This window comes from Protopterus annectens, chromosome 4.part0 (genome assembly GCF_019279795.1).
Source record: "Protopterus annectens isolate FY-2018-M chromosome 4.part0, PAN1.0, whole genome shotgun sequence".
In the NCBI taxonomy this organism is placed as follows: Eukaryota; Metazoa; Chordata; order Ceratodontiformes; family Protopteridae; genus Protopterus; species Protopterus annectens.
In genome coordinates, this window is record NC_056733.1 from 1,863,777,883 (window position 1) to 1,863,786,779 (window position 8,897).

General features: G+C 45.5%; 1 protein-coding gene across 2 annotated transcripts in view; it reads left to right on the top strand.

The window, feature by feature from the left end:
• SPDL1 (spindle apparatus coiled-coil protein 1) overlaps nt 1–8,897 on the top strand; it is a 1,384,944-nt gene that overhangs the window by 189,543 nt on the left and 1,186,504 nt on the right. The gene's annotated exons all lie outside the window — the stretch shown is intronic.

Below are 8,897 nucleotides of genomic sequence, written 5' to 3' on the forward strand. Positions count from 1 at the left end.
GGCTTAAGGAGCAATCCCTGCCTGAGCATGTTAAAGCAAAGTTGTTGGATGCTCCTTTGCAGCAGGACCATCTGTTAAGGCTGAAGAAGTTCAAAAAAAGATGGAAGATAAAGCTAAATCTATGCAAAATGTGAAAGATTTCTTACAAATGCAACCTCCAAGATTTAGCAGGCACTGGCCTGCTAAGAACTGGTCCTTTCCAGTTCATTCTAAATCTACTCAAGCCAAACTCAGACATTCCAAAAGGACCGGGTTTCAGTCCCAAGGGACTTTCAGAACTAAGCAATGGGATGCCTCCTCTTCCAAATCTGGAAATAGCATGACCCCACCCTATGGTAAACAGTCTCCGTGACTTCCCTTTAAAATTATCAAGCACTTATCTCTTAGCCGCCCCTTTGGGGGGAAAACTGTCTGTTCGTGCAAAACACTTTCAACTTATAACCCAGGACAAATGGGTTTTAAATAGTGTCCCAGGGATACAGATTTCATTTCCACACACTGCCATCTCCAAACGGGTGGCCAGACCTGCCCCCAAATCAGTGGGCAGAAGCTCAGAAACAAGTACTTTCCCTCCTAAACATGGGGGCAATTCAGCTAGTACCAGAAGAGTTAAAGGGACAAGGTTTCTATTCCAGACTTTCTGGTACCCAGAAAAGACAAATCATGGCATCCAATTCTGGATCTGTCTACTCTAAATACCTTTCTGGACATTCCAAAATTCAAGATGCTAGCTCTTCAGTTACTTCCTATGCTAGGCAAAGATGCCTGGTTGGCAATTCTAGATTTAAAAGAGGCTTACCTGCATATCTCAATCAGGGAAACTTGCAGAAGATACCTATACTTCAAAGCAGGCTACTTGCATTATCAGTTCTCTGCACTGCCCTTTGGCTTGTCTACTGCGCCCACGATATTTACAAAGTGCCTGGCTCCAGTAATTGCATTCTGCAGGCAAAAATATATTCAAATATATCCATACCTGGACGATTTTGTAATTCAGGCAGAAAACCAGGGCATTCTTCTAAAACATGTGGCGTTTGTAAAAAGGGTTCTAACTGGTCTAGGGTTCTAACTGGTCTAGGGTACACCATAAACGAAAAGAAATCACAATTGGTACCCTCTGAAAAGATTACATTCCTCCGTGGAAGCTTGAATACAACTGCCCAGATGGCTTGCCTTACGCCAGGAAAGCAAATTCATTTGGTGACTTACTTCAAACAGGTGGCCACAAAAACCCTGCTATCTGCAAGACAAATACTGCAAGCCTTGGGGTTCATGGACTCCTGCATTCTTCTAATTCCAAGACTGCATATGAGGAAACTTCAGTGGTACTTAAAAAGTTTATGGAGTCAGCATTGTCACAGCCTGGAAATAATGATTCCCATCATACCTTGCCTGCAACTAGACTTCCTATGGTGGGTAGAGGCCCGCCACCAAAACAAGGGACTGCCATTCACACCACCCCCTGCCATCCAAACCCTAACTACATACGCATCAGACTATGCATGGGGGGTTCATCTGGCAGGGAAGTGCATTCAGGGCAAATTGAGCCCAAATCAAATGCACCTTCATAGCAAAAAGAAATGCTAGCTGTACAGACTGCACTGACAGCCTTAAAGGACTACCTTCATCCAGGACAACTAATGGTAAAGACAGACAACACCATGGTTATATGGTACATAAACAAGCAGGGGGGTGTACACATTCCTACACCCTCTGCAGACTAGCCATGGCATTGTGGAACACAGCCTTGAGCTACCAAGTGCACCTACAAGCTCAATTCCTGCCAGGAAAGTTGAATACAAACTAAGCAGAAATCTCATGGACCCACACGAATGGAAACTGGAACCATGGATTTTCAACATGTTGACATGCAAATGGGGGAGCCCAGACATAGATCTTTTTGCCTCACCCCAGAACTATGTGTTGGACAAATTTTGCACAATAACTACTCACAAAAAAGCCTGGAAAAAGAGTATGTTCATCGTGCATACAGCTGCAGTCCTAACAGATGGGTTCTCCTGCCGTCAGGCGGGTCCTCGGTCGGCCGAATTCCGAAGTCTAGGTCCGGCGTCGGTTGTCGTCGCGTCTTCCCTGATGTCAGTGCGACAGGGATATAAAAGAACCAGCCGACGCCATTTTCTTCAGTCTTTCTTGCCGCGCGGTGCCCGAAGCAGAAGCAGTTCGCAAGTGCCGATCGGCCAGCTCCTGAGATTACGAAAAATTTGGAAACCGACGTCTTCTTAAAAGCTAAGTACCCGTTAGAAACTTTTCTTGCCTCAGACCGATGTCAGACAAAGTTAATAATTGTATTTCTTGTGGGAAGCAAATACCGCATAAGGATTTCCATTCCCTCTGTATACCTTGTTTAGGCCCAGACCACGACGTCTCTGTCTGTCACTTTTGTGCTACATTCAACAAACGCACTATTAAGCGTCGGGCGGAGTTCGCCCAGCATTTTTTGGGGAAAGCATTTAACTATACCATGTCGTCGGATACTCCGACTCCAGTTTTGTCTAAAAAACACGAAGACAAGGACCGACACTCGAGGTCCGCGGCCTCTACCGACACCACGCCAAAGCCGACTACACGTGGTCCGGTTCTCAGTGAGGTGCCTACGCAACCCCTGATTACCGACAACACATCTTTGGCGGTGTCTCCTGTACCCGAGGTCGCAGGCTCCTCGGCCCACACCCCGACTACAGATACCGAAGCCACTCTTGGCGTTGAAACACAGAATGTGGACAGGTCCACCTCCACTCAAGGTGTCTTCAGACCTTCCTCCTCTTTCTCCATCAAGGCTTTCACCAAGTCTAAAGCAACCATGCACCCTAAGAGACCAGCTACACAGGGCCCATCTCCAGGCCCCATGCCTAAGAAACAGATGCTTAAAATGGCTGAGGATTTAATTACTCTAATCAGAGGTTCTCAGCCACCTCCGGACAAAAGGCCCAGAGTGGAGGAAGATTCCCCCTCCTCTGATCAGGGCTCCATTATTTCCGAACACTCTGATCAGGAACAGTCTTACTCCCCTTTTGAAGACTCTGATGCAGAGGAGTCTATTCCTTCTGTATCCCCCTGAGGATTACTCATTTGGGGAAACTTTGCATACCTTAAGGGAACACTTCCACTGGGAAGGCCAGGATTATTCAGATTCCAAGAAAAGGCTCAGGGAATTTCTTTTGTTACCCCAGCACAGGCCTCTGGCTATACCGCCTGTCTTGGACATCCTAGATGATGTTTACTCTGAGGCCTGCCTTAACCCGGACTCTCTACCTCCAGCTCCAGTTAAACCTGACCGTTACTACAGGGTTCCTGACTCGCACCAATTTCTTTACAAAAGCCATGCTGCTGATCTAGAAACCATCTCACAGGGGCCCAGGGGAGTTGAGGCTTCCATTGCCAAAAATCCATTGCCTTCCGAGAGAGATTCCAGATCCTTAGAAAGGTGGGGAAAAAAGGTATATACCTCGGCTACCTTAACCATGATTGCCTTAAACTGTCAGTTTCGTATGCTAAAATACCAACCGTTTCTGTTATCTCAATTGAAAAGTAAAATGTCACAACCTGAACAACCAGACTTGAAGGAGTTGCAGGATTTGATGCATAGTGCAGAACAAGGGGGTAAACATACCTTACAATGTGGTTTTGATGCTCTAGAGGCCTCATGCAGAGCTGCTGTTACAGGCTCAGTCATACGTAGGCATGCCTGGCTCAAGGAACAAGCGTTGCCTGATCATGTCAAAGCTAAATTACTAGATGCCCCTCTTCAAAAGGATGTACTATTTGGGGCAAATGCTGAGGAAGTATTACGGAAAATGGAGGAAAAAGCTAAATCAATGCAAACTGTGAAAGAATTTCTGCAGGTTCAACCCCCACGTTTTAGTAGAAATTGGCCTTCAAAAAACTGGTCCTTTCCTGCCACAGACAGACCCCAAAGAGGCAGATACAGGCGCCCGAGGGGCAGAGGACAATCACAAGGATCGTACAGAGGCAGACAGTGGCAAGCTCCTACACAAAGAGGTGGTGAGGACAACTCTCAATCTTTCAGAAAACAAACCCAATGACTTTCCCCTTTGCAGACCAACCAGGTCTCAAATAGCAGCCCCCTTAGGAGGAAAGCTGGCACTATTCTCAAAAAATTGGTATGTTGTCACAAAGGACAAATGGATCCTGGACATTGTAAACAGAGGCTACAGATTCCATTTTCATACCCTTCCGAAAATGAGAGGCATGCCAAAACTGCCACACAATCAAAGGGCAGAGGCACAAAAGCAAATTTCAGATCTTATAAACATGAAAGCTATTCAAGAGGTACCTACACATGAACAAGGTCAAGGTTTTTATTCCAGGCTATTTCTGGTGCCAAGGAAGGGAAAAGATTGGAGACCTATTTTGGATCTTTCCATCCTAAACACATTCCTACTGCATTCAAAATTCAAGATGCTCACTCTACAGCAACTTCTTCCCATGCTGGGCAAGGAGTCTTGGCTGGTAACAGTGGATCTCAAGGAGGCATACCTGCATGTCCCAATCAGACAAAATTGCAGAAGATACCTCAGATTTCTTGCAGGTTCAACCCATTATCAATTCTCTGCATTGCCCTTTGGCTTATCTACTGCGCCCAGAGTATTCATGAAATGCCTGGCATCAGTAATTGCCTACTGCAGACTTCAAGGGATACAAATATACCCTTATTTGGACAACTGCCTGATCCAAGCAAACAGCAAGCACATTCTTCTGAAACATCTGGCTTATGTAATAATGTTATTAAACTCTTTGGGATACACAGTCAACAAAGAGAAATCAAGGCCAATACCCTCGCGGAATATAATTTTCCTGGGTACCAATTTGGACACAAACACCCAGATGGCATACCTCATGCCAGAGAAGCAGGGGCAACTAATTCAATATTTCAGAACACTGGCAAATTGCACAAGGCTGACTGCAAGGAAAATCCTGCAGGCTCTGGGATTCATGGCATCTTGCATCTTACTAATCCCATGTGCAAAGCTGCATATGAGAACTACAATGGTACCTAAAAACATATGGTCTCAACACAGCCACAGTTTGGAAACCATAATACCACTAATTCCATGTCTGCAAAAGGAATTTCTGTGGTGGGCTCAAGCATGTCAAACAAACACAGGTCTTCCATTCAGCAAGCCTCAAGCAAATCAGGTCATCACAACAGACGCCTTGGACTACGCCTGGGGGGCGCACATGATAGACCGGTGCATTCAGGGCAAATGGTCCCAAAAAGAAAAGCACCTTCACATCAATCAAAAAGAAATGCTAGCAGTAATAAATGCTATTATAGCTTTCAAGGACCTTCTACAACCAGGTCAACTATTGATAAGAACGGACAACACCACAGTTATGTGGTACATAAACAAGCAGGGAGGAACACATTCTTATCCCCTATGCAGACTGGCCATGTCACTTTGGAACATGGCCATGGACTTACAAATGGAACTACAAGCACAGTACTTGCCAGGCAAGGAAAACACGCTGGCAGACAACCTAAGCAGGAATATGACAGATCCATACGAATGGAAGTTGCATCCAAAAGTTTTTACAGAAATAATCCAATAATGGGGAAGGCCAGACATAGATCACTTTTCCTCCCACAAAAATCATCAATTGACAAAATTCTGCTCGAGGATCTTCCATCCAAAGGCCTGGAGAGTGGACACTCTCTCTTTCAGTTGGACATCAATGACAGTTTATGCCTTCCCGCCTCTTCCTCTGCTGCTCAAAGTCCTATTGAAGACCAGAGCAGACAGACCAAAGATGATCCTCATTGCTCCAGACTGGCCAAGGCAACACTGGTACCCACTCCTGAGGAGCCTGACGCATTCCCCTCCATGGACCCTGCCTCTAATGCCTCTTCTTCTGACTCAGCACAGCTTCAAAACTCTTCACAGTCAGCTAAAAACACTCAATCGAGCCGCATGGATGATTCCTTAGCATCACAGCAGGCCCTACTCTCCAAGGAGGTGCAGGGTGTCATTTTGGAGGCCAGAAGGCCATCCACTAGAAAAGCTTACTCCGCAAAATGGAAACGTTTTTGTGTCTGGAATGAGAAAAAGGGCCAGAACCCTGGAAAACAGAATTTACCTCAAATACTACAATATTTGGCTGAACTGCTAAGCAGTGGACTTTCATTTCCCTCCATCAAAATCCATGCCTCGGCCATTTCTGCACAATACAACACTGATCCTCCTTTATTCTCTCACCCTCTTTTAAGACAGTTCCTCAGAGGGGCTAAGAATTTAAGACCTCCAAGGAAACAACCAATACCTGCTTGGGATCTCAATTTCATTCTGGAAAAACTGACTTTGCCTCCTTTTGAGCCAGCTGCCTCATCAGATTTGCAATATTTGTCCTGGAAAACAGCTTTCCTTCTGGCTATCACTTCAGCTCGTAGAGTTTCAGAACTACAGGCTCTCATGGCTATCCAGCCTTTTATCATCTTCCATCAGGACAGAGTTTCCTTACGAACCAACCCGTCCTTTATGCCTAAAGTGGTAGCTGACCTGGTTGTAGAAGGTCCTTGAAAGCTATAATAGCATTTATTACTGCTAGCATTTCTTTTTGATTGATGTGAAGGTGCTTTTCTTTTTGGGACCATTTGCCCTGAATGCACCGGTCTGTAGCTTTAAATCAGGCCATACATTTACCTACTTTTTATCCCAATCCTCAAAACAAAGGAGAGAGATTACTACATTCCTTGGACATCCACAGGCTACTGCGTTATTATTTGGACAGAACAAAACCTTTCAGAAAATCAGAACAGCTCTTTGTGGCCTATGCGGTAGGAGCTCAAGGCAAGCCAATTTCCAAACAGACAGTCTCAAAATGGATAGCCCACTGCATACGCTTTTGCTATTCCTTTCATGGCAAAACTGTACCTAGAGGCATTAGAACTCATTCCACCAGGGCCACAGCCACCAATGCAGCCTTCCTGAGAGGAGTTCCTACCAAGGATATTTTGGAAGCAGCCACTTGGAGTTCTGTGCATACCTTCTCCAAACACTACAACCTACCATTATACTCCAAATCTAGAGCAGGCTTTGCCACTGCAGTCTTGCAGGGCATTTTGGCACTTCCTAGTTCCACCTAGTGCCTACCACCCCTTTCTTAGCTTTGGGATTCTACCCATCTGTTATGACTGCAGCTGTATGTACGATGAGCATAGTACAGTTTTGTAACTACCATAAATGTAGATGTTCGAGTGCTAATACAGCTGCAGTCCAGGTTTCCTTCCCCTCTAGGGGTTTTCTTTTATGGTGTATTTGCTTGCAACTACTGTTTTTTGATTATATTGCATTGCATTACTACATAATTTTATGTATTGCCTTCCTTCTGGGGGCACCTGACATCTGGGGCAAGAAAAACTGAAGAAAATGGCGTTGGCTGGTTCTTTTATACCCCTGTCGCACTGACGTCAGGGAAGAAGCGGCAACCCGCACGCCGGACCTAGACTTTGGAATTCGGCCGACCGAGGACCCGCCTGACGGCAGGAGAACCCATCTGTTATGACTGCAGCTGTATTAGCACTCTAACATCTACATTTATGGTAGGTACAAAACTGTACTTTTTTCCAGCTGAAGGAAGGACAGAGCATCCAATCAGTCTAGGCCTTTCCCCCCTCTGCTCTCCAAAGTTCTACTAAAAGTCCAACAGGACAAATCAAAAATGATTTTGATTGCTCCAGACTGGCCTCCCCAACACTGGTACCCACTCCTATGCGGTCTGTCACAAATCTCTCCATGGCACCTGCCTCAGACACCTTCCTTACTGTCTCAGCAGGAGAACCAAATCCTGCACCCTCAGCATTGAATCTTGCAGCTTGGCTAATCATTTAAATTCCCCCTTAGCATCCCTCAGCAAATCTGTGATGGATGTCATTTTGGAGGAGAGAAGACCTAGTACTAGAAAATCTTATGCTGACCAAAGGAAAAGATTCATTGCCTGGAATCGGTCTCAAGGGATGAGCGCAGCAGCGCCCAATTTACCTCAGATTTTGCAATACTTAACTGAGATGCTTCATAAGGGCCTTTCTTTTTCTTCCATAAAAATCCATGCCTCAGCCATTTCAGCTCATTACAACTCAGACCCTCCCCTCTTCTCATATCCTCTGCTAAAGCAGTTTCTTGGCCAAAACACTTGAGACCTCCCAGGAGAGCTCTAACCCCTGCCTGGGACCTTAATTTTGTTTTGGAGAAACTTGCTCTGCCTCCTTTTGAACCAGCTGCTACTGCAGACTTAAATTCCTTTCCTGGAAAACAGCCTTTCTTCTTTGTAGCAATCACTTCAGCTAGAAGGATCATCTTTCATGCGGACAGGGTGTCACTCAGGACCAATCCATTCTTCATGCCCAAGGCGGTATCCAGTGTGGCTCTTAATCAGTCCATTCATTTGCCAACTTTCTTTCCCAATCCACAGAACAAGGGAGAGCTGATTCTGCGTTCATTGGATGTACACAGACAACTTAGATTTTACTTGGACAGGACTAAACCTCAAAGGAAATCTGATCAACTGCTGGTGGCATTTACTGCAGGGGAAGAGGGGATGGCTATTTCAAAGCAAACCATTTCTAAATGGATTGGCCATTGTATTCATTTCTGCTATAAGCACTATGGAAAAATCCTATCCCCCAGGGGATCAGATCCCATTCCACCAGGGCTGCATCTACTTCCACAGCGTTTCTCTGAGGTGTTCCTACCAGAGATATTCTAGAAGCTGCTACCTGGAGTTCAGTTCATACTTTCACCAAGCATTATAACTTACCAATTTTCTCTAAATCCAGAGCTGGCTTTGCCGCTGCTGTTCTGCAGGGCCTTGTAACCAGTCCAAATATTGTATGAATCCAGCCTCCCAACCATTGCTTTTCT